Source organism: Eublepharis macularius, chromosome 3 (genome assembly GCF_028583425.1).
Source record: "Eublepharis macularius isolate TG4126 chromosome 3, MPM_Emac_v1.0, whole genome shotgun sequence".
Taxonomy (NCBI): Eukaryota; Metazoa; Chordata; class Lepidosauria; order Squamata; family Eublepharidae; genus Eublepharis; species Eublepharis macularius.
This window is the reverse complement of record NC_072792.1, coordinates 35,090,796-35,104,207: the sequence shown is the minus strand read 5'-3', so window position 1 is coordinate 35,104,207 and position 13,412 is coordinate 35,090,796.

The window sequence follows — 13,412 nt, the reverse complement described above, 5'->3', positions numbered from 1 at the left end:
GGGCCAGTGGACTTGCACACCTTGTCAATCAGGTCCACTGTCACTTCAACATGACCGGATTACAGCAGCCTAGGTCAAATCCACTACAGGCTGTCAATTGTGCTAATCTGGTAGATAGATCAGATCACATCTTAGATTTGACTTCCGGTTTGGGATTCATGGAGGTCTAACGCAGCTCCATTCGCGGAGCTGACCGGACTGCCGTTTTAACCGGCCGGAGGGGTGAAAATAGCCCGCGGCCGACTGCTCTCAGGCGGGGAGCAGGCAAAGAACGCTCAAGACCCTAGGGTGAGCTAGATCTCGGACAAGGGGGGGCTCTACCCAACGAGTCTCCCCCCGATCCTTGAGGTCCTACCTTGCGACGGGTCGGCTATAATCTCTGCGGCAGTTTTGGGGCCAATTCGGCTGGCATAAGACCTACATACCCAAGCTTCGATTGGGAAAGGAAGCTGAGAGGAGAATTTAAGATCGAAACAGCGATTACAACCCGAGAAAAGTGAAGAGAAGGTAAAGATCGCTATCTTTTGATACGGGACAGATTGACAAAAACAGAGAGGAAAGAAAGTAGATTTTTAAACTGCAACAGACTAGTGAAAAGGAGGTGAAGACTCGGCAGGAGTTGTATTTTAAAAGAGACTAAGTTTAAAGAAGTTATTAAAGAAATCGGACTATTGTTTTGAATACCTGTGGTTTTGGAGCTGTGGGAAAAAGACACCATCGCGAGACCTGCTGTGGGAAGACGGGAGACAGGAAGTGCGTAACAACAATAGAGTGGCTGGAGAGAAGCGGCCCTTGCCGAAGGACAGGAAGTAGGGAATCGCCATTTTTGAAAGGGGAAGGGTCGCGGCTTCAGCGGAAGAGGAAGTAGGCCATCTTGGATTACAACAACATAGAGAAACCATAGAGAAAAGACGCCCGACATTTTGGACACCTTAAAATTTAATTTTGGCAAAGATTGGGACATTTGAAAAAAGAAAAACGTTTAACTATACGCCACGGAGTTAAGGAAGAGAGCAGATTCGTGGGAGCGAGCTAAAGCAAGCCCCACGATGTCGAAAAAAGAGTGGCAATCGGCAATAGAAAATCTCGATAAAAATCTGGACAAAAAACTTGTAGATATGATTAAAGAACTTAAGGATACGAAATTGGAGCTTATTAAAGAGGTTAAAGAGGTTACACAGACAGTAAAGTCGGAGCTGTCAGAAGTGAAAAAAGGTATGGAAACGATTAGTAGTGAATTACAAGGAACGCAGCAGAGAGTTAAAACAGTAGAAGACGCGATGGAGAATTTAATAGACACGCAACAAACAGAGATGAGACTGGTGAAGGGGAGGATGTCAGTTGCAGAAACTAAACACATGGAGAAGCAGCTTCGTTTTCGTGGTCTGCCAGAAGTGGAAGGGAAGTCAGCGCAAGAACAGATGACTGAGGTGTTGGCTGAATACCTGGGGAAGGAGGAGGAGGAAGTTGTGGCTATCCTAGATGTGGCGTACCGTGTGAACTCGAGAATTGCAACCCAGAGGAAATTACCAAGGGATGTGATTGTGCAGTTTACAACTAGAAACATGAAAGAGAGGATTGTGACAAAACAGTTTCAAGATCCATTGGAGATTGATGGCAAGACGATCATTATAATGAAGGAACTGCCCAGATCAGTGTTATTGGACCGGAAAAAATATAAAGTGCTAATTCAGATTTTGAAGGACATGAATATCAGGTACAGATGGGAGCTACCGGAAGGAGTGTCCTTTGAGTTTGGAGGGGCAAAAAAACGCATCAGATCTGAGCGAGAGATGGAGCGATTTATTAAGGACAATGAAAAAGACTTACCAACAAAACTATGAATATGGAGTGTAAAGTATTATCTTGGAATGTAAATGGACTAAACTCACCGAATAAGAGGAAAAATATTTTTCATTGGCTACTAAAACAAAAATGTGATATTGTTTGTTTGCAAGAGACCCATATCAGAAAACAGGATGTAAAATATTTAAAATCTGGAAAATTGGGCAAAGAATTTGTAGCGGCCTCCAACAAGAAAAAAAGAGGAGTGGTGTTGTACATAAAAGAGGAGCTGCAGCCAAAATTTGTTATGAGAGATGTGGAAGCTAGATTTGTAGCAGTGGAATGCAATTGGAATTTAAAGAGAGTGTTGGTAGTCGGACTTTATGCACCTAATGGTGCAAAGGAAAGCTTCTTTGAGGATTTAAGGAAGCATTTAGACGATCTTGCATATGACCAGATAATTCTTGCTGGAGACTTCAATGGAGTGACAGATTTGGAACTAGACAAAAAGACTACAACAGCACAAAAGAAAAGAGGACTATTGCCAAAGCTCTTTTTTGAGTTGATTCAACAAGAGACTCTCGAAGATGTATGGAGGAGAGAATATCCTAAAACTAAACAGTTAACTTTTTATTCTGCAAGGCATTTTACATTATCAAGAATCGATATGATCTGGGCCTCAAAAGACTTAGCGTTATGGACTAAGGAGGTAGAAATAATGCCGATGGTAGGCTCAGATCACAACCCAATTATGTGGAAATTTGGAAAAAGGAGAAAAAGGAAAGCCTGGAGAATAAATGAGGACTTGTTACAGGAAAGAGAGAATATGGAAATACTGAGAAGAGAGACAAAGTTTTTTATACAATACAACGTGAATAAAGAAGTACCAACCAACAAAGTTTGGGATGCGTACAAGGCGGTTGTAAGGGGCATACTAATGGACTTAAATGGCAGAGCAAGAAAAAAGAAAGAGGAGAAAAGACAAGAGATTGAGGAGAAAATAAAAGCCAAAGAAACACAGTTAAAAAAGAGACCAGGGAAAAAGAAAATATACCAGGAAATTAAAATTCTTCAAGAACAGCTAACAGCAATGAGTAATAAAGAATTGGAGTGGAACCTTAAAAGACTGAATCAAAAAGCGTTTGAGGGTGCTAATAAACCTGGGAAATATTTGGCATGGCAATTGAAGAAGAAAAGGGAAAAGAAAATAATAAATAAAATCTGTGAAGAAAATAAAACGTACTTGGAGCAGACTACCATTAGTAGAGCCTTTTATAAATTCTATGCTAAGCTGTATAATAAAAAAGAAGTAAACAAAGAATCAATAGCATCATATCTGGAGAAAACCAAACTTCCAGAAATCTCGGAAGCTTGGAGAAATAAGTTGAATAGTGAAGTAACTGATGAGGAAATAAGCAAGGCAATACAATCCGCAAATCTAGGAAAGGCGCCAGGGCCAGATGGACTTACGGCTAAATTTTATAAGACAATGGCCAATGAACTGGCACCATTCCTAAAAGAGGTGATGAATGGAGTTTTTAGGGATCAAAGGATTCCAGATACTTGGAGTGAAGCTAATATATCATTGATCCCAAAAGAGGGCCAAGACCTGACTAACGTGAAAAATTACAGACCTATATCACTACTTAACAATGACTATAAAATTTTTGCGAAGATATTGGCGGAGAGATTGAAGGGGTGGCTCTCGGAAGTCATAGAGGAGGAACAAGCAGGCTTTTTGCCAGACAGACAAATAAGAGACAATTTAAGGACAGTGATCAATGCTATTGAATATTATGACAAGCGTTGTGACAAAGAGGTTGGTTTCTTCTTTGTAGACGCTGAAAAAGCGTTTGACAATTTAAACTGGGACTTTATGTTTGCCACTATGGAAAAGCTACAACTGGGAGAAAGATTCATCAGAGCAATTAAGAAAATTTATAGAGACCAGACTGCAGCAATTGTAGTGAATGATGAACTGACCAAGAAATTGACGATTAGTAAAGGAACAAGACAAGGTTGCCCGTTATCTCCATTGTTGTTCATTTTAGTATTGGAGATTCTGATGATACAAATACGACAAGATGAGGAAATTCGTGGAATAAAAATAAAGGACTATTCATACAAGGTCAGAGCATTTGCAGATGACATAATGTTAATTGTAGAAGACCCACTGGAGAACATGCCAAAAGTGATAGATAAGATCAAGGAGTTTGGAGACTTGGCAGGTTTCTTCATTAACAAAAAGAAGTCAAAGATATTATGCAAAAACATGACTAAGCAGAAACAACAATTGTTAATGGAAACAACGGATTGTGAAGTAACTAGTAAGGTGAAATACTTGGGAGTTGAGCTGACTGCAAAAAATATAGATTTGTTCAAGAATAATTATGAAAAATTATGGATTCAGATAGAGAGAGATTTGATCAAATGGAATAGATTGAACTTGTCATGGTTGGGCAGGATTGCAGCAGTTAAGATGAATGTGTTACCAAGAGTAATGTTTTTGCTACAGACAATACCAGTCATCAGAGACTCTAAACAATTTGAAAAATGGCAGAGGAAAATATCAGATTTTGTTTGGGCAGGCAAGAAGCCTCGTGTGAAAGTAAAAGTTCTACAAGATGCAAAGGAAAGAGGCGGAATGCAACTGCCCAACCTGAGACTTTATCATGATGCAATATGCCTAGTTTGGTTAAAAGAGTGGATGACATTAAAGAATAAGAAACTATTAGCCCTAGAGGGATATAAAAAATTTTTTGGATGGCACGCATACCTATGGCATGACAAAGTAAAGGTCAACTCGATGTTCCTGCATCATTTTGTAAGGAGAAGTTTATATACAATCTGGAAGAAGTATAGAATTTACCTACAAGAAGGAACCCCCTTGTGGGTGGTTCCATACGAGGTGATAGATCCGAGAGCTGTTGATAATGAACAACAATGTTTAACGTACAAAGAAATAACTAAAACTGAAGTATCTAAACTTAGAATAAAGACGCAAGAGGAACTATCACCTAACTATGATTGGTTCCAGTATAGACAGATTAGAGACTTATACAATTCGGACTCTGCAAAGGGGGGCATACGAACAGAGAACTCGGAACTAGAGCAGACCCTTCTTAAAGAAGACAAGAAAAGAATATCCAAGGTATACCAAGTACTGTTGAAATGGTATACTGAGGATGAGATAGTTAAAACACAGATGGTGAAATGGGCTATAAATTTCAATAAAGAAATAACAATGGAGGCATGGGAATACTTGTGGAAAACTACAATGAAGATAACGACATGTATTAATATTAAAGAGAACATTTACAAAATGATTTATCGTTGGTACATGACACCAAAGAAGATTGCGCTAGGGAACTTGAATACTTCTAATAAATGCTGGAAATGTAAGAAACATGAGGGCTCCCTCTATCACATGTGGTGGTCGTGTGAGGTAGCTAGGCAGTACTGGGGGGAAATAATAAGAGAAATGAGTGAAATTTTACAGTTTCAAATAAATAAGAACCCAGAACTCCTGCTGCTAAACTTGGGAATGGAGGGAATCCCAGCCCATCATAGGACGTTGATATTTTATATGACTGCAGCAGCTAGACTTTTGTATGCGCAGAAATGGAAAGTACAAGAAGTGCCAACTATTGAAGATTGGATCTACAAATTGCTGTATATGGCTGAAATGGACAAGATGACAAGAAAACTGAGAGATCTGGACTCAGGGCAGTTTAACACAGACTGGGAGAAGCTGAAACAATATCTGGAGAAGAAATGGGAGGTGGGAGGAAAACTGTGGCAGTTTGAGAACTACTGAAGTATAATAAAAGTATAAAAGAGAGGGGTGACTTTACCGGGGGAGGAAGAGAAATGTGAATTTATAAGCAGTTAGATTAATAGATTGATATATATATAGATATGTATAGGTTAACTGATAGAATATTGATAGAGAATAATTAATGATAAGGTTTAAACATGAGGATTGAGTAACTAACAATATTTTCTTTCTTTGATAAGATTTATATGCACCAAACTGAATGTACAGAAGAGTCAAATTGATTGACTATGTGATGAGCTATATAGAATTACCATAAAAAGATGAAATGAGTAATATATAGAGAACAAGTCAAATTGTTTGATTTAAATGTGGAAAATTTTTATGGTTTATGATATATAGGTTTACGATCTATAGAAATATTCAAAACTGGAAAATGGGATAAATTGTTTATCCAAAGACGTACAGTTTGGGTGCATAACAAGAAAAGTAGTTAAAGATGTACTGCTTAATATAATGGAGAATGTATATCTGTTTTAGACAGAGGAATTTAATAGAAGTTAGAGAAAAAGGGACAAAGGGTGGGAAAGCTGTTGGAAGTCAATAAAAGGGGGGGAAAGGGAGGGGGTTAGAAACGAAAAATTTGGGGAAAATTGAATGTAATGTAAAAATAATAATATTCTAACCCAATAAAATTTTTTTTCAAAAAAAAAAAAAGATCACATCTTAGATTTCTGTGCCCTGCATGACAGCTTTTCAGGTTTCAGCAGATGCAATAACACAGCATGTCATTAGGTGGCATGAGTGACAAAACCTAAAAACAGCTCTTTAGGCCTACAAAGGCTGCAAAATTGAGCAGGGGAAAGGGGCTGGTTTAACCAGCCACCACCCTAGGACTGTAAATCCTTGCTAAACCAGTACCAATAATGTGTGAAGCTATCCCTCCTTCAGATGACTACAAGCCCCCCCCCCCCCCCCGCTCCAGCCTCAGCTAGGCTTTTGCTGCTACTGCTGTAAGTACTCTCTCCAAATAAAGTGAAAACAATGGAGTGAGGGAGACCTAGATAGGCTGGAGGCCTTCATGGACAGGAACTAACTCTGTATTGTCAAAGGCTTTCACGGCCGGAGAACGATGGTTGTTGTGGGTTTTCTGGGCTGTATTGCCGTGGTCTTGGCATTGTAGTTCCTGACGTTTCGCCAGCAGCTGTGGCTGGCATCTTCAGAGGTGTAGCACCAAACGATAGAGATCTCTCAGTGTCACAGTGTGGAAAAGATGTGGCAGGTCATTTATATCTACTCAGAACTGGTGTTTTGTTAGCCTGGTGTTTTTCAGAACTGGTGTTTTGTTAGCCTGGTGTTTTTCAGTACTAGCCTGGTGTTTTCCAGTTCTGAAAAACACCAGGCTAACAAAACACTCCACACCCGACAATAGCCCTGCAGAGAAGATTAGCACATCAAGCACCAATCCATATGCAAAAGAACCTCCTCAGGATACAGTGAAGCCTCCCGCCATTAGCATTCCACACCCTGGGAAACTCTTACAGGATGACTCAGCTCAGTCCCACCCCTCCTGAGTAGATATAAATGACCTGCCACATCTTTTACACACTGTGACACTGAGAGATCTCTATCTTTTGGTGCTACACCTCTGAAGATGCCAGCCACAGCTGCTGGCGAAACGTCAGGAAATACAATGACAAGACCACGGCAATACAGCCCAGAAAACCCACAACAACCATCAGGAACTAACTCTGCTTCAGCCCTCCTGACTGATAAGACACTGATAGCCCAGTATTTCTTTTATCACTTTGGCCTCTTCATCACCCTCAAAGGATGAGTCTGCAGGTAGGACTACTTTACAAGAGGCCTATTTCCTGGCTGTTTGCTCTTAGCAGGGCTACTACCCTTTTTAGGTGGCATAAAGGAAATGTTCAGTAATGTAATGTGCTGTAAAATTACTGATTTTAGAACTTAAAAGCCCAGTAGGAACACAGCACCCCCAAAATGGCAGCCCAAATACAGTGTAGGCTGCAGAGGACTCTTTCAAATGGCTTCCAGTGCCAGGAGGCTAAGCAGGCCACTGGGTGACACACTCAAAATGGCTGCCCCAGCGCAGGATAAGCTGCAAAATCCCCACCAAAATGGACACTACTGCCAGTAAACAGGAGGCAAATCAGACCACACAAATCTCACGCTCAAAATGGCCACCCCTGGAAATGTACATATTGTAGATGCCTTCACAACATGGCTGCCATTGCCAGAATGCTAAGCAGACCACTGGATGCCACTTTCAAAATGGCCACCCCCAGCACAGGATAAGGTGCAAAAGCCCCACCAAAAGCTCCTGCTACTGCCAGTAAGCAGGAGGCAAAATAGGCCACATAAATGCCACACTCAAAATGGCCGCCCCTGGAGCTGTGCACATTGTAGATGCCTTCAGAACATGGCTGCACTACCAGGATGCTAAGTAGGCCACTGAGTGCTGCTTTCAAAATGGCTGCACCCAACTGAATAAACTGCCAAGCCTTCCCGCAAAATGGCCCCTGCTGCCTAAAGGCCTTAAGCTGAGCTATTCCTGCTGGAAATACTCCCTCCCAAGTAAGTGTAAATGGTGTGGGAGGGAAAAGCCTGAAGGGGGAGGCTACCAGCATCCACACTGCTAGGCCAGTAGCAGTAATAGCAGTAATATATGAAGCAATCCTCCCCTCAGATGACTGCAATTCACTCCTGCGCCCTACATCAAAGTAAAAACAGTGGTGGTAGTGGGAGCCTAGGTAAGCCAAGGGCTGGGTATAACCCTGCTTTACCCCTTCTGACTGATAGACAACAGGCCCCAAATGTAAACAAGAAAAAAGTCTATGCCAAACTACTGAGCCTGGCGCTGGGCCCTGGCTCACCTCCTGAAGTTTAATGGTAGCAAGCAGAGGAATATCACAGCTTCTCCAAGGCAGCTACTGCTGCCTAGCCCTGAGGGCCTTCAGTAAAACCAGCCTCAGAGGAGCTTGGCAGAGAGAGCTTATCATTCAGCTTGTTTCATCCCACGTACACTTCCTCAGGGGCCAACAATACTTCCACCAGAGTAAATTTCACCATCAAATAGGAAAATTCTCACATGCTATACATTCAACGCAGAAGAGGACAGTTGTGACTGTCATGAGGACAGGCCCCTGACGAAGTATATGTGTGATGAAACAAGCTGAATTATTGAGCCAGCAGCCTGTATGGCCAGGGGGCTCTTCGGGGCTCCTCGTTCTTCCTTGGAATCCACCTACAAAGGAATTTTTTTATTAGATCAACCTTAAGTATGTCTACTTACTCACCTTGCCACTGTGGAGATGAGAGGAGCGGCCGGGATTAGCAGGAGCTCCTCCTTCTATCTTCCTTGCTTGAAAAGGAAAAGAAAAAGACATTCCTTTCTGGTCTTCATTTCATCAACACCTCTCTACCACTCCTAATACCAGCTGGGTTAAGGCGGCGGGGGGGGGGGCAGGCATTGCCAACTGCTCCACTCCTTCTTGGAATAGTTGAGTCAGCATGCCTTTGGACATTGGGGGGTGCTGCATGTCTTTATTGCATGTCTGTATAAGTCTAGGAAGCTGCAACTCTCTTGTCCAAGGCGGGAATGCTTCCTCCTTCTTGCCTCTGTGCTGTTCCCTCATGGCTTTCCCTTATGGCTTTCCAAGGAGAAGGATGTAAATCTTTGATGTTCCACATGGAGCCCTTTCTTTTGTCCACAGACCCACACTTTCAGCCTTGCTGCCTGCTTTTCAGGCTGTGGTCTTAGAATAGGAACATAACTCTTTAGATTAGGATCTTTCCCCTTTTACTACAAGATATTGCTATGGAAGAAATCTGCTACAATAAAACTGGAAGTTGTATCTTTCTATGATTTCAATTGAAAGTTAATTAATGCATGTTTTAGGGGTTTAAATGCTTCTGCTTAAATAACTCTGTAGTTACTCTGCTATGTTACTCTGCTGTTACTAAACTAAACCAAAGCAAATATATATTCCCAATAGGGTTATGGTAGCTCAGTCTTGAATGTAATAAGTTCTTTTAGGGCCAAAGAAAGCCCATATTTGAATCTAAGAAGGAAAGGGTTTTTTAAACTGCAAAGCCTAAACTTGAATCTATAAGTAAAGAATTTTAAACTGCAAGGTTTTTTCCCCCTTGAATCTGCCAGTCTAACAGCCACAGCAGACAAAAGGACTTAATTAGAACGTGAATGCTTTCACAGGCAACTTCATGAAGAACAAAAGAAAGGAACTAGGTGAAAGGTCTAGCAGCCTTTTCCCAGTTCCAAACGTGCAAACAAAAGCAAAAAAAAACCTCCTTTAAAAACTTTTGGCTAACTTGAGCCTAACATACAGAAAACTAAAGAAGGAAAAATAAAGTGTCTAGTGAAATACTTTGAAATTTCTTGAAAATGTCGAAAAGACATGCAGTTTTGGAACGGGTTTCAGGAGAGAATTTTGAATCCTGGTATTTTAGATTACAATCTCAATTACAAGAAGAGAAAGTATATTTTGTATTAACTGATCCAAAGCTGCCTGACTCAGATAATGACTCAGATGTGCAAGATTGGCTGGATGCTGATGCAAAGGCCAGAAATCTCATTACAACCACACTGGTAAATTTCCAGTTGGTGCATATTAAAACAAATTAAACTGCAAATTATATGGTGAATTCTCTTAAGAGGATCTTTGGGGATCAGGACCAAGTCTGCAAAATTGCTTTGTTCAGAGAGCTATTTTCTACGGTCCGTTAACACCACCTTCTTCTCAAGCCCCCAGAGAATGAGTTTGGTTCTTGCAATTTTCTTGTATCCAGTCTGAATTTTTTCATGCCCAAGATGAAGTGAGTTTTCTCTCACGAAACGGGTTAATGACAATTGCCTGCACATCCCCGTCAGCGTTGTTGGACAAATCTTGAATTTTGGGACTGGGAATGTTAGAACATCTTCCATGATTCTCTCCATGGGCTTCCGTATAAAAAATTTTACATGTTGCACTTTAAATGAAAGCAAGGAACTATACAGACTGTAAAGACTTGTTTGAATGATATATGTGCTGTATATGATTGTACTGTGTATTCCTGTATTGTATATTTGAACACATCGTACTTTGCACTTTGCACTTTTATATGTGGATAGGAATATATTTACATTTGCTACAGTGGTTTCCTGGTATTGTGTGGTCTCTTTGCAACAGTTGTTCCAGAGCTGCCCGTGATTTTTCCATTGCAATATGCAAGCTATAAAGGAGCTGAAGTCTAAGGACTTGGTAACAAGTATTAATATAAGTGCATGTGGCAATGATGATGAATTATGTGTTTGTTGTATAAAGGGAAAAACAACTTGACCTTCAATTCCCAAACAAAGCCAAAGGTGCTCAAGGCAACCACTTGAACTAATTCATACTGATTTATGTGGTCCTATTAAACCAGCATCAACAGGAAATAACCATTATATATTGTCTTTTATTGATGACTTCTTGAGATGTACAGTGTGCTATTTGCTGAAAGAAAAATTGCAGACTGAGCAGAAACTGTGTGATTATGTTCCCACTAGCAATAAAGCCTGTTGTGGGAAAAAAAATACAATGGGCTCTAGAAAGTGGAGGGCAGGCAGGCAGGCATTCCCTCCTCCTCCATCACTGATCTCAGCCAGATGAAGGCGGGGGGTGGGCATTGCCACCTGCTCAGCACCTGATCCCAGCTTGGTGAAAGGGGGTGGGCATTTCCTCCTGCTCCATACTTGATCCTCAGTGGGTGAAGGGATGGACATAGCCACCTGCTCCATGCCTGAACCTGGCCAGGTGAAGTGGGGGTGGGCATTGCTTCATGCTCCGCTCCCAATCCCAGCTGGGTGAAGAATGGGTGGGCATTGCTTCCTTCTGTGCACCTGATTCTGGCTGAGTGAAATGTTGGGGCAGTGCCATCTGCTCTGCACCTGTTTTTAGCCTGGGCTTTCCACCATTGTATGCTCTCTGGATGTCTGGCTGCCTTATCTGGGCACACCAGGGTAGGAAGTGAGTTGTCTTGAATACACTTAGGCTTTTATATAGTAAGATAGCATCTTGAGGCTGATACAAAAAAGTGGGAAAGCGAGAGGGAGAAACAAGTATTCATCTGCTACTTTATCATTAAACCACTAGGTGGAACCATAACACAATATTTTACACATCTCTTAAGTAGTCCAAACTACAAACATTTCTCAGATATTAGAGCTCAGTAGAGAATCTAGAATTACATCAGCTAGGAACTCAAAATTTATCAAACATCGAATATAAAAACACAACATCATACTGCATAACAAAGGGAAGTAAGTTATACCAGGCTCCTACTCACTCAGATAGCTAATTCAATTAATTCCCACACAAAACTGAATGATTCATTAGATAGACACAAGACACAATAACAAACAATGGCAGAGGGATCTCTTGTGTCTCTTATAATGTCCGTGGATTAAACAAGGTAGTTAAAAGGAAGAGAATTTGGTCCCAAATAGTAAGAATAAATCCAGACATACTTTTTCTTCAAACTCAGAAAAATATCTGGGGAATCTCTTTTTAAAACTAATACATTTGAACACCAATTTCAAGTGGCAGGAAATTCCAAATAGTGGGGAATGGGTATTCTGGTAGCTAAAAAATTGAGGTTCAAGCCTTCCAAGGTTTTAGCAGACCCAATGGGAATATACCTATTTGTAAATGGGCTAATTTAAACAACCCCAATCACATTGGCACCAGATTCTCTTCATTGAGGAAATACTTCAAAAACTAGAAACATTTAAGACTGGAGAAATAATATTAGGAGGAGATCTCAACTACATCATAGATCATAAAATAGATAGGTCCTCCCTGCACAAAAAAAGCTAACTTGAGAAAACAAGAACAAAGATCCAAATTAAAGGATATACTGACACTTTACCAACTCATTAATATATGGAGGCTACATATCCTCGAGAAAGGGATTACATGTATTACTTGGCTAGACATGGCACATACACCCAAATAGACTACATACTACTATCAATGTCACTTATAAACAGAATTAGAAAGACTCAGATTCAGTACCAGATGTGGTCAGATCATAACTGGGTAGAATGCAAACTCTTCCTTGTAGAACAAGTTAAAAAAACATGCACATGTTTATTAAACAAAACTTTATTAATGAAAGAAAATGTATCTGCCAAATATGAGATACAAATCAAAGAATATATTCAGAACAATCAAATGGGAACAATATCTCCACACTGAGACCAGTGATGAGAGGGTGGCTAACAGCAAAATCCTCACATCTTCTGAAACAAAAGCAAAAAAAAAAAAAGATTAGACTTAATACACAACATTTCTAATCTGAAAAAACAACATGAACAAACTGGAAGTAGAAAGTTATATAATCAATTATTAATGGAGCATAGGTAATTAGAATGGCTAGATATGACCCAAATTAAGAAAATATACTATACCTTAAGCAAAAATTCTGGCAGAAGTCCCCAAAGCAGATGGAAATGTTAGCTAAAAGGATGCAGCAGGAGAAGGAGGCTAAATTGATTACAAGAAATATGGATTATAGTAGAGAAAAAAATTCAGATATATTTCTAAACTTCTACAAAAATTTGTATAGATCCAAAGAAATTCCAACTACTAACATTGAAAATTACTTTCTGAAACATCCCATAACAAAGATACTATCAGAGGAACATAAAGCCATAATGGAAAACTCCATCTCAACACAGGAGGACATCAAAGACCTGAAATCTAGCAAAGCGCCAGGACCAGATGCTTTTCCATTTTAGTACCATAAAAATACTCCACACTATTAGCCCAACAGCTAGCAGAGGCCTGCA